This window comes from Saimiri boliviensis, chromosome 2, assembly GCF_048565385.1.
Source record: "Saimiri boliviensis isolate mSaiBol1 chromosome 2, mSaiBol1.pri, whole genome shotgun sequence".
Lineage (NCBI taxonomy): Eukaryota > Metazoa > Chordata > Mammalia > Primates > Cebidae > Saimiri > Saimiri boliviensis.
Window position 1 is genome coordinate 205,710,398 of NC_133450.1, and position 13,223 is coordinate 205,723,620.

A 13,223-nucleotide genomic window follows, 5' to 3' on the forward strand; every position below is an offset into this window, starting at 1 on the left:
TCCTAAGTAGCTGGGACTGCAGGCGCCTGCCACCACACCCGGCTAATTTCTGTATTTTTAGTAGAGATAAGAGTTTTGCCATGTTGGTCAGGCTGGTCTTGACCTCCAGTGATCTGCCTGCCTCGGCCTCCCAAAGTGCTGGGATTATAGGCATGCGCTACCACGCCTGGACCAAGTTCCTTTTTCTATTCCAGGATCTTATCCAGGATCCCACATTTCATGTAGCAGTCACGTGTCTTTAGGCTCTTCTTGGTTGTGACAGTTTCTCAGGCTTTCCCTTTTTTGGATGTCCTTGACCATTTTGAGGAGTACTAGTCAGGAATTTTGTAGACTGTCCCTCAGTTGACATTTGTCTGATGACTTTCCTGATTGGGGTAATGTGTTTGGGGAGGAAACCACAGAGGCGGGCTGCCACGCTCATCACCTCGTGTCCAGGGCACGTGCCGTCAACAGGGTGCGTCTCCATTGACGATTTCAGGTAGTACTGGTCAGCTTTTTTCGCTGTACATTTCTCCCTGCCGTTCTGTACTATACTCTTCGGAAGAAAGTCACTGTTTATTTGTAGCCCACTCTATGCATTAGGGAGCTGCCCTCCTGGCAGGCAGCTGGTGCCTGTGAGGTTGGTATTGGAAGCTCAAAGGTAAGACAGTGACACCTGCTGGTGAAATGTAGTGTCTACTCTTCCGTAGACACTAAAAGAGGATCAGAGTTTCCAGAATGCCCAAGGTGGATTCAGAGTATCTTTAAGTGTGGTTTCTGATGGTCTGGATAGAAGCAGTTGGTAGAAAGCTACTTTAGAAATAAGCAGAAACTTACTTTTTTTCATAAATTCTTGATACTCACATATCTGGAATAGAGAGAGATTTAATATGGGAGAGGCTCCTTGATTTAAGTGTGAAAGTCAAACCAGAAACCAACCCCCTCATCTCCTACAAAAAATCATTTTATAGCAGCTTTGCTAGGAGGTGTCTCTCTGTTATTTAAGCATCATCTGGGGAGGAACAGAGGGTGGGATGAGAAGTTACAAGGAAGAGAAAGGACCCCTGCCTTGGGGAACTTATTAACAGTTGGAGACCCAGTGAACTTGCAGAAATGTTCATTTCCCTTTTTAGAAATGGATTTATTGAGATTTAGTTTATATAACATATAATTCACCCATTTAATATGTACAGTTCAAAGGCTTTTAGTATATTCATAAAATTGTACAACCATCAGTGTTACCCATTTTAGAATCTTTTTATCACCCCAAAAAGAAACGTCACATCCCTTAGCTGTCACTTACAAACACTGTATATCCCCCAGGCCCTGGCAACCCCTTGTGTACTTTCCACAGATTTACCTCTTCTGGGCATTTCATGGAAGTGAAATGATACACAATGTGATTTTTTTGTTGCTGGGTTTTTTCACTTAGCATATTTTCAAGGTTCATCCATGTCGTAGCATACATTAATGTTTTGTTCCTTTTTATTGGCACATAATATTCCAGTTTATGGATAATACCACATTTGTCTGTTCACCCTTGATGGACATTTTGGTTGTTTCACCTTTCAGCTGCTATGAGTAATGCTGCTGTGAAGAAGATTCATGTACAGGTTTTTCTGTGCACATGTTCTCATTTTTGGGGTGGTGGTGTATTCCTAGGAGTGTAATTATTGAATCATACATAACTCTATAATTGACACTTTGAAGAACTGCCAGACCGTTTTCAAAAGCGATGCTGTCATCTTACGTTTCCACATGCGATGCGTAGGAGTTTCTCCACATCTCCATCAACCTTATTCCTGTTTGTGTTTTGACTTGGGGCCATCCCACCGGATGTGCAGTGCTATCTCATTGTGGTTTTAATTTGCATTTTCCTAATGATGTTCAGCATCTTTTCATGTGCTTTTGGATATTCTTATATCTTCCTTGGAGAAATATCAATTAAGGTCTGTTGCCCATTCAATTGGGGTGCCTTTTTATCCTTAAGTGTTCATAGTTCTTTTTAAAAATTAATTATATATTTATTTAGAGGCAGGAATTTTTTTTGTCTCCCAGGCTCGAGTGCGGTGGTACAATCACAGCTCACTGCAGCCTCGATCTCCCAGGATCAAGCAATCCTCCCACCTCAGCCTCCATACATACGTGCCACCATGCCTGGCTTTTTAAAAAAAATTTTCGTAGAGACAAGGTGTCACTGTGTTGCGCAGGCTGGCCTTGAACTCTTGGGCTGAAGTGATCTTCCCACCTCAGCTTCTGGAATAGCTGGGACTACAGGCACCATGTGCCATCATGCCTGGCTAATTCTTTTTTTTTTTTTTTTTTTTTTTTTTGTAGAGACAGGATCTTGCTATGTCGCCCAGGCTGATCTCAAACTCCTGGCCTCAAGCGATCCTCCTGCCTTGGCCTTCTAAAGTGCTGAGATTACAGACATGAGCCACCATACCTGGCCAAGAGTAACTATGTGTTCTTAAAATGCCATCTTGGAAATAGAAGTATGCTGGGTGTATATGTTCATCATCTCATAATAGCAGTTCACTGTGTTTTCCTTCGTTATGTAATAGTTGGAGCCAGCAGACAGTCTTCATTATGACTTCTTTCCTCGGTGTTTTTTTTTAAAGTTTTATTGAGATGTAATTGATATACAAAATAGCCTGGCACATATTTAATGCATGCAATTCGATAGTCTTGTATGTACCCCTGAGACCATCATCACAATCAAGGTAATAAACAGATCCGTCACCTTCACAAGTTTTCTTGTGTCCCTTTGCTGTTTTTTTTTTTTTTTGTAAGAACATGTAACATGAGATCTCTTCTCTTATCACATTTTACAGCGTGCAACACCGTACAGTCATTTCCCCTTACTTGCGGTTTTGCTTTCCACTGTTTCAGTTACCTGTAGTCCAAAAATATGGAAAATTCCAGAAATAAACAGTTCATAAGTCGTACATTGTTTGTGGTTCTGAATAGTGTCATGAAATCTCGTGCAGCCCCACCTAGGACATAAATCATCTTTGTCCAGTTATCCATGCTGTAGACACTGCCCACCTGTGAGTCCCTTAGTAGCCCTCTTGGTTATTAGGCTGGAGATCACAAGAAGAAGAGTGAGGACAGTACCATCAGATATTTTGAGAGAAAAAGAGAAAGACCCTGTCCACGTAACTTTTATTACAGCATGTTGTTACAATTGTTCTCTTTTATTATTATTGTGAATCTCTTACTGTGCCTGATTTACTAAATTTTATTATATACATACATATGTGTGTGTGTGTGTGTATATATATATGTATATGTATAAATATATATAGGTGGGAAGATCACTTGAGTTCAAGAGTTCAAGACCAGCCTGGGCAACACAGTAACACCTTGTCTCTAAATTTTATTATAGGTATGTATATGTAGGAAAAATCATAGTATATACAGGGTTCAGTACATCCACGGTGGTGTCAGGCATCTGCTGGGGGTCTTGGAACATATCCCCTTGGGATAAGGGAGGACGCCGGTATTGTTAACTATAGATACCACTTTGTACAGCAGATATCTGGAACTTACTTGTCTTTCATAACATTACTTTATGTCCATTGGACAACTCGCCATTTCCCCGTCTCCACACCCTTGGCAACCACCATTCTATATTCTACTTCTGTATTTGTTCAGTGGGTTTGACACTTCTTCATTTCCTGGAGCACTCGCTACACAGCAGAGCAATTTCACAATTAGATGGGCGCACACTGTAGATTTGGAAGATGAAGCAGATACATTTAGTCAACACTTCAGTGTTTAGTTTCACCTGGAAACTTAATGTTTACCTCCGTTTTTATGAAGGAAGCTTTCTGAAAGGATACATTTGTATTATGCACCAAGTTTTCCTTTGGGTAGTAGTAAACTCATAGGAATTAATGGAAGAAATTTATCATGCAACAATTTTAAAAAAAATATGAAACCATAACTCCATTTTCTAGTTGGTTCCTCCTTTTTTGTACTGTTAAAAATATACCTGCTTTTACCTTACTCAATAGATAAGTTACTAAGTGTTGAAACATTGGTTGAACTTCATAATGCTTTGCATTTAACTGGGCTTGGTGACTGTTTATGGGGGCAAGCTTTTAATTTCTATGCTCCTTTATTTATTTACTAGTTATTTTTGCTTAGAAGCAATATTTTCTATTGGTTTGACAAGGGTAGGAGAAATAGATCTCTGTCATGTAAATATTTAATGCACGCTAAATACTTGTTGAATTGCTTAGAAGAAGCAAATGAGTTGATGAGGAAGATGGACATTTCAGGATTCAGCAATTGAAATGTTTGTCTAGATTTCCTGCCCAGGAATAGCAGCTTTCTAATGAAAGTGCTTTACTAAAGTACTAAGTGCTATATAATATCAGTATTTCAAAATTAAACCCTCAAGTATTTAATGGATTATTGTAATACTTTGCAAATAGGATTTTTTTTTTTGCAGGATCCAACATATGTATGTGTATATTCAGTTTTTAAAAATGTTTTCATTGCGGAAAATATTAACCATACTGAAGACATTCAGTACGATGAGTCCCCTTGAAACTCCATCACTTAGTTTCAACATTTATCAGCTCACAGCCAATCTTTTTTCATCTCTGTCCACTCCCTCCCCTCTGCACTCAAGTAGTTTGTTTTGTTTTGAAGTGCCTTAACAGAAATGTATTCTCTTACAGCTCTGGAGTTCAAAAGTCCAAAATCAGTTTTAGTGAGCTAATATCAAGATATAGGCTAGGGCTGCATTCTACCAGAAGGCTCTAGGGGAGAATTTGTTTGCCTGCCTTTTCTAGCGCTTGGTGCCATCTGCATTCCTTGGCTCATGGCCTCTTTGTCTTCAAAGCCAGCGGCATATCTGTCACCATTTCTGCTTCCACCATCACATCTCCTTTTTTTTTTTTTTTTTTTTTTTTTTTTTACAACAGCAGCAAATGCCAATATTTATTCTGAAAGGCAATTGTATGTTCCAAATAGCAGATATTAACAATTTCCAACATGATCTCTTGGAATAATCTGCAGTTCTGAACCATGTTTTAGAAAAACATTTCCAGCAGTCTGTGCAGGATTTATTCTTGTTCCATCATTGGAAATAATTGCACTTGTTGCAGCAGGAACTTTAAATTCTTCTTCTGCAAACTTTAAGACTGCTGTGAAAGGTGTACTTTCAGGAACACTGAGTACTTTGTACGGCAGCCGCGGATCCGACGTCAGCGTGATCTTAAAAGGAAACCTTCGACATGTGGTGTGAGGATGAGTCTAGAACATAAGCCAGCCCCGCGGGGTAGCACGACTTCCTCCACTGTGCCCACATCTCCTTGTTTTAAAAAAAATGGAAGTAAAAGCCATATAACACATCACCATTTTAACCATTTTGAGGTGTATATAATTCAGTGACTTTTAGTACATTCACAGTGTTGTACACTATCACCACTATTTAATCCAGAACTTTTTCATTACCCCCAAAAGAAACTCCATACACATTAAGCAATCACCCTCAATTCCCTCCTTTTCGCAGCCCAGTTATAGTGAAGAATGCTGCTATAAACACTGGTGGCTGTTTAAGATTTTGTTTGAGCACTTGTTTTCAGTTACCTTGGCTACACGAGAAGAAATGAAATTGCTGGATCATATAGTAATTCTGTGTTTAATTTTTTGAGTTGTTCAAACTGTTTTCCGTAATGACTTACAATTTTATATTCCCACTAGAAATGTATGAGGACCCAATTTCTCCACATATTTGCCAACACTTGTTATTTTATTTTAAACAAAATCCTAGTGGATATGAAGAAGTGGATTTCAAGTAACTTTTTTTTTTTTTTTTTTTTGAGACAGGACCAGTAACTTTTTTTTTTTTTGAGACAGGACCTTGCTCTGTCACCCAGGCTGGAGTGCAGTGGCATGACCATAGCTTATGCAGCCTCCAACTCCTGGTCTCAAGTGATCCTCCCACCATAGCCTCCAAAGTAGCTGGGACTTCAGGTGTGCACCACCATGCCTGGCTAATTTTTTATTTTTTGTAGAGATGGGGTCTTGCTATGTTGTCTAAGCTGGTCTGGAGCTCTTAGCCTAGGGCAGTCATCCCAGCTTGACCTCCCAAAGTGCTAGGATTATAGACATGAACCACTGTCCCTGCTTCCCCCAATTTATTTTTTAAGACATTTTTGGTGGGGTGTCGTGGCTCACGCCTGTAATCCCAGCAACTTGGCCTCCCAAGGTCAGGGGTTCAAGACCATACTGGCCAACATGGTAAAACCCTGTCTCTACTAAAAATACAAAAATTAGCCAGGTGTGGTGGTGCACTCCTGCAGTACCAGCTACTCTGGAGGCTGAGGCAGGAGAATTGCTTGAAGCTGGGAGGCGGAGGTTGCAGTGAGCTGAGATCACAGCACTGTACTCCAGCCTGGGTAACAGAGCAAGACTCCGTTTCCAGAAAAAAAATTTTTTTTTGCCTAAACTAATATATATTTACGTAAATATAAATTTATATATTTATGTACTTACAGGTAGAACTTATATATATGTGTGTGTGTGTGTGTGTGTGTGTATAAATATATTTATGTAAATATGTATATTTATATTTATTTGCTTTCTGATTTTTTAAGACATTTTTGGCACATTGTGGTGGCTCACGCCTGTAATCCCAGCACTTTTTGCTTTCTGTTCTCAGTGCTTACAAATTAATAAAAATACTTGACATTTGTTAGACATGTGCTGTGTGGTTATGGAGTTGTGTTGAGCTCTTCATTGACATGATGTGATTTATAGACTATTGATGGACTTGATTTCACCAGCAAGCCAGATTCCTATGTGTAAACAACCCAGAAAGTAATAGAGGTGAGGCTGAGAGTAGGTGTGTCCCATTAAGGAATCTTGAAATAGGAAGAAATTTCCGAAACTACATACATTTGGAAATAATAACGCTTAAGAGAGAAGGAAATTCTGCTTGCAGAAGGATTCACCAGAGGGTTCCTTTAAATAACAGGTTCCCCGATTGATGAAAGGTAAGTTCATTGTGCTAGATCTGAAGACTGGGACCCTATTTTAGAATGTCATGTTTATGTTAAATGAGGCACTCCTCCTAAGCACTAGTGCCTGAGGCCATCCTCTCAAGTCCTATTCAGCAGAAGCAAATGAGAGTGTCACAACGGGACTCAGAAAGTAAGAACAAAAAGATATCCACTGGATTTGATAATTAGAAAGTCACTGGCACTCAATTTTAAAAGGGCCGTTTCTGCACTGGGTGGGGATAGGGCAGAGAAATGCAGCACTGAGGCAATATCACAGCCAGTTTAGTTTTGAGGGTTGGGGGAAGACTAGGGGTTGAGACATCGGTGGGATACAATGAAGTCAAGGTAAATGACTCCTTTTAAAAAGATTGAATGAGCCAGGAAGGAGAAGGAAGAAGATAGAAGGTCAAGGGGTGGTTGGATTCATATTTTTTAGGAAGAAAATCCAACCATGTTTTTATAGATTTGGGGAATAGAGCTGGATGAGCAAGAGATTAATGACAGGTGCATCTGTCATTTGCCTGTTTTGGACATGCTACATTTTGTTTGCCCATTCACATGCTGATGGACATTTGGATTATTTCTACCTTTTGGCCATTGTATGTAGGGCTGTTATGATTGTTTGCGTACAAAATTTTGTTTGAGCACCTGCTTTCAGCTTTTAAAAGTTTTTAAAAATGAACAAATGGGTCAAGGACACAGATGGAATGCTTAGCTTTATGGGAGGTGGGATTGTTGTCCACAGGGACTAAGGAATGGAGGTGAGGGTGATGCCCAGTAGGTGGGCTTCTGCGGAGGGAGCAAGATAGTTAAGAAATTTCCATCCGATGCTCTTTTACCCTGTTCTGACTTCAGAAAGATAGTTATCTGCTTAGTAATCTTCAGAAAAGCTAGAGTTTGAGAATGGCTGCCTAAAGGAATGGAGGAGAGAAGAACTGACCAGAATAAAGAAATTATTCTAAAGGACAACCATATCACATTAAGATAACTTCTCAGTGCTTTGGACTGGGCCAGCATCGGGCTGAGTGGCCCGTACATCAGATCCAGCACTTCATTTCTGAGATTCTGCTCAAGTATAAGCTCTGCTGGATGTCAGATATGGACATGTTATCCCCATGTGGCTCTGTAATTTTATTCCTGACTCTATTCCCCTCTCTTCTTTTATTTACAAACCTTTCCACTGTGCCCTTTGGAACTCCTGCTCTGTTATAAAGAATCCCCCGGTACTCCTAGCATCTTTTCTGAACTCTCCCACCATGTCGAGGTTAAATGAACATTGGATGTCCCTGAAGATCAGTAGTCCCCTGAAGCTCCTGCCAGTCTTACAACAAAGACACACAAATTTGTGTTTAGTCTGTGGTAGGAATCATTCAAAGCACTTTCAGCCTGTCAGCTAATTTAATCATCATGACAACCCTATGAAGTTGGTGCTATTAGGTCTTGCCTAGCACCAACTTATTAAGGTACCAAGAGATGTATAGAACTTGACCTAAGGCAAGCAGCCAGTAGACAGCAAAGTTGAAAGATAAACCCAGGAAGCATGGCATCAGAATCTTTACTCTTTGTTCTTTCTTTTTTTTTTTTTTTGATTTGGATTTCTCTACTGACCAGTGATGAGCATTTTTTCACATGTTTGTTGGCCTCATGTATGTCTTCTTTTGAAAAGTGTCTGTTCTTATCCTTTGCCCACTTTTGAATCAGGTTGTTTGTTTCTTTCTTGTATATCTGTTTTAGTTCTTTGTAGATTCTGGATATTAGCCCTTTGTCAGATGGGTAGATGGCAAAAATTTGTTCCCATTCTGTTGTTTGCCGGTTCACTCTAATGGTTGCTTTTTTTGCTGTACAGAAGCTCCGGAGTTTAATTAGATCCCATTGTCTATCTTGGCTTTTGTTGCCATTGCTTTTGATGTTTTAGTCATGAAGTCCTTGCCTATGCCTATGTCCTGGATGGTTTTGCCTACGTTTTCTTCTAGGGTTTTTATGGTGTTAAGTTTTATGTTTAAATCTTTAATCCATCTGGAGTTAATTTTAGTGTAAGGTGACAGATAGGGGTCCAGTTTCTGCTTTCTGGACATTGCTAGCCAGTTTTCCCAACACCATGTATTAAACATGGAGTCCTTTCCCTGTTGCTTGTTTTTGTCAGGTGTGTCAAAGATCAGATGGTTGTAGATGTGTGATGTTGCTTCTGGGAGAATCTTTACTCTCGACAGCTAAAGCATACTGACTTTCTAAAGCTCTTTGAACTTGAGGCCACTGAATTACGTCATACTCCAGATACTTCTTTTCCAGGGGTGGAGTGATGGTTTTACCAGTTCTAAATCTTTTCAAGGTTTTGTGTTCTAAATCTAGGTTTACTAGGCCTATTCCAAGTGTCCTAGTATTCCACTTTTTTGGATTCACTGAGTCCACTAATCCTTGTTGCTGTGTCTTATTTCTGATTTGTTTTTGTCCTTCAGGGTTTATAACTAAGATATCCTCTTTATTGCCATATTATGGGGGTTTGAGGAGTTTGTGGAGTTAAATGCTTGTGTTTAATCTCCTACTACTTTGAACTTGAACGGCTAGGTTGGTTTAACATTAGAAAATACATTAATTTGATGGGTGCGGTGGCTCACGCCTGTAATCCCAGCACTTTGGGAGGCCGAGGTGGGTGGATCACGAGGTCAAGAGATCGAGACCATCCTGGTCAACATGGTGAAACCCCGTCTCTACTAAAAATACAAAAAATTAGCTGGGCATGGTGGCACGTGCCTGTAATCCCAGCTACTCAGGAGACTGAGGCAGGAGAATTGCTTGAACCCAGGAGGTGGAGGCTGCGGTGAGCCGAGATCGCGCCATCGCACTTCAGCCTGGGTAACAAGAGCGAAACTCCTTCTCAAAAAAAAAAAAAAAAGAAATTACATTAATTTACCACTTACCATATTAAAGGAAAAAGCATGTGATTGTCTTAATACACCTACTTGGCCATCCTTGCCTTGGTTTATTCCCTAAAGAGATTTGGCTTTTTCTAAAGAGGATGGATCTACATGAGTGTTCTCAGCAGCATTGCTGCTAGGGCCATAATGCTGTAAACCGTTCACACAGTCATGCACATGTTCACAGGCAGGAGAGGACATGGGCAATGTGTCCTACAGTCAGTTACATGGTACGTGACTATAGAACAGTAAAATTATTTTCCTATAGCTCAACATATGTCAATATGGGTAAGTCCCAGAAAGATGTTGAATGACAAAAGTGAAGTATACGGTTGTGTACTGCTTAATGACATTTCAGTCAGTGGTGGATGGCATATAGATGGTGATCCCATAAGATTATAATCCTGTATTTTTACTGTACCTTTTCTACGTTTAAATTTGTTTAGATACCCAAGTACTTGCCATTGTGTTACAGTTGCCTACAGTAGTCAGTACAGTAACATGCTAGGAGCAATAGCCTATATCATGTAGTCTAGGTGTGTACTAGCCGCACCGTCTGGGTTTGGGTAGATGCACTCTCTGATGTTCACATGGTGATGAAGTTGCCTGACAGTGCATTTCTCAGAATGTATCTCTTTCTTTAAGTGACACATTAACTGTAGTTTTATTTTTTATAAAGTTAAAAAACAAGTTCGGCAAACAAAACGTTGTTTTAAAACTGAAACTCATAGGGGAGCAGTGACCAAAAAATTGATGATTGTAGTTCTCTCACGGGGACAGGAGTAAGTGGGATCTGCTGACAAGGAGCTTTGTCGGTGGCAGTGTTCTGTCAAGTTGAGTGGTAGATTAATAAGTGCTGGTGTTATGCTTTATGACTTTGAGATATATAATATGCTCTTTTAGTGTGCTAATAAACATAACACCGTTTTATAGCCAACAGTTCAGTAGTGTCAAGTACATTCACAATGTTGTGCAACTATCACCACCTTCTGAAAAGTTTCAAAAGTTTTAAAATCATCCTCAGAAGGAAACCCTGTACCCATGAAGCAGTCACATCTCATTTCCCCTATTCTCTCCAGTCCCCAGCAACCACTCATCTACTTTCTGTCTCTATGGATTTGCCTATTCTGGATATTTCACATGAATGGAATCATATATATGGCCTTTTGTATCTGGCTGCTTTGATTTACTGTAATGTTTTCAAGGTTTTTCTATGCTGTAGCATGTTTTAGTACTTCATTTTTTTTTTTTATGACCAAATCATAGTCCATTGCATGGACATGCCACATTTTGTTTGCCCATTCACATGTTGATGGACATTGGGATTGTTTCTGCCTTTTGGCCATTGTAAACAGGGATGTTATGACTATGTGTACAAAATTTTGTTTGAGCACTGGCTTGGAATTCTTTTTTAAAAGTTTTTAAAAATATTTGTTTATTTGTGATGGGGTCTCTGTCATCCAGGCTGGAGTGCAGTGGCACGATCTCCGCTCACTGTAACCTCCCCATCTTGTGAGCGCAAGTGATCCTCCCGCCTCAGCCTCCTGAATAGCTGGGACTACAGGTGCAAGCCACCATCCCCAGCTAATTGTTTTGTATTTAGTGTTTTTGGTAGAGATGGAGTTTCACCATGTTGCCCAGGCTGGTCTTGAACTCCTGAGATGAGGCAATCCACCTGCATTGGCCTCCCAAAGTTCTGGGATTACAAGCCTAAGCCACCATGCCCAGGCTTGCTTTCAATTCTTTTGGGCATAAATCTGTGAGTGGAATTGCTGAGTTTGTGGTAATTCTATATTTAACTGATTGAGGAACCACCAAACTGTTCTCCACAGTGGCTGCATGTTTTACATTCCCACCAGCAATGTATAAAGTTTCTGATTTCTCCACATTCTCACCAACACTTTTTTTTTTTTTTCCAGATTACAGCCATCCTAGTAGGTATGAAATGGCACCTCGTGATGGTTGGACTTGCACTTTCCTGATGGCTAGTGATGTTAAGCATCCTTTCGTGTGCTTCTTGGCCATTTATATATCTTTTTGGAGAAATATCTATTAGATTTCGTTGCCTAGTTTTTATTTTTTAATTTTTTAAATTTTTGAGACAGAGTTTCACTCTCGTTGCCCAGGCTATAGTGCAGTAATGCAATCTCTGCTCACTGCAACCTCCACCTTCCGGGTTCAAGCAATTCTCCTGCCTCAGTCTCCTGAGTAGCTGGGAATACAGGCATGTGCCACCACACCTGGCGAATTTTTGTATTTTTAGTAGAGATGGGGTTTCACCATGTTGGTCAGGCTGGTCTTGAACTCCTGACCTGGTGATCTGCCTGCCTTGGCCTCCCAAAGTGCTGGGATTACAGGTGTGAGCCACCATGCCTGGCCATTTTTTTTTTCTTTTTCTGTTTATTTATTTATTTATTTTTTGAGATGGAGTCTTGCTCTCTTGCCTAGGCTGGAGTGCAGTGGCGCAATCTCAGCTTACTGCAACCTCTGCCTCATGGGTTCAAGTGATTCTCCTGCCTTAGCTTCTGGAGTAGCTAGGATTACAGGTGCCTGCCACCACAGCTGACTAAATTTGTATTTTTAGTAGAGATGGGGTTTCACCATGCTGGCCAGGCTGGGCCCATTTTTTAAATGTACAATTTTAAAAGTATTTCACAGCTTAAGTATTTTAAAACGTGTGCATAGCAGATACTTCTTTTCCCTGTGGTAGTGATAATAAAGAAGGCTTTAAAATCAAGCATTTGATCAAACTACTGTGGAAATAGGTTAAAAGCTCAGAGATCCCTTGGTAGGCACATAGTTTTAAATTACCCACAGCATCGGCTGTAAGTCAGTATGATAGAGAAATTTATTTGAGTAAGGGGAATAAAGGAAATTACATTTTAAAGAATTTTTTAGTATAAACCTAAACCAGCCGGGCGCGGTGGCTCAAGCCTGTAATCCCAGCACTTTGGGAGGCCAAGGCGGGTGGATCACGAGGTCGAGAGATCAAGACCATCCTGGTCAACGTGGTGAAACCCCGTCTCTACTAAAAATACAAAAAAAAATTAGCTGGGCATGGTGGCGCGTGCCTGTAATCCCAGCTACTCAGGAGGCTGAAGCAGGAGAATTGCTTGAACCCAGGAGGCGGAGGTTGCGGTGAGCCGAGATCGTGCCATTGCACTCAGCCTGGGTAACAAGAGCGACACTCTGTCTCAAAAAAAAAAAAAAAAAACCTAAACCAAAAAAAATTGACTTAGAAAAGGTATTTTTTTTAGATACATGAATTTACCTAATGTTCTTATTTCTTCATTCACCAAGTATGAATGGG

General features: G+C 40.3%; 1 protein-coding gene and 1 pseudogene across 1 annotated transcript in view; one reads left to right on the forward strand and one right to left on the reverse strand.

Annotated features, from left to right (window-relative positions):
• SNX30 (sorting nexin family member 30) overlaps positions 1 to 13,223 on the forward strand; it is a 121,334-nt gene that overhangs the window by 63,190 nt on the left and 44,921 nt on the right. The window lies entirely within an intron of this gene.
• On the reverse strand, positions 4,972 to 10,114 carry LOC104650948 (ubiquitin-fold modifier 1 pseudogene; annotated as a pseudogene).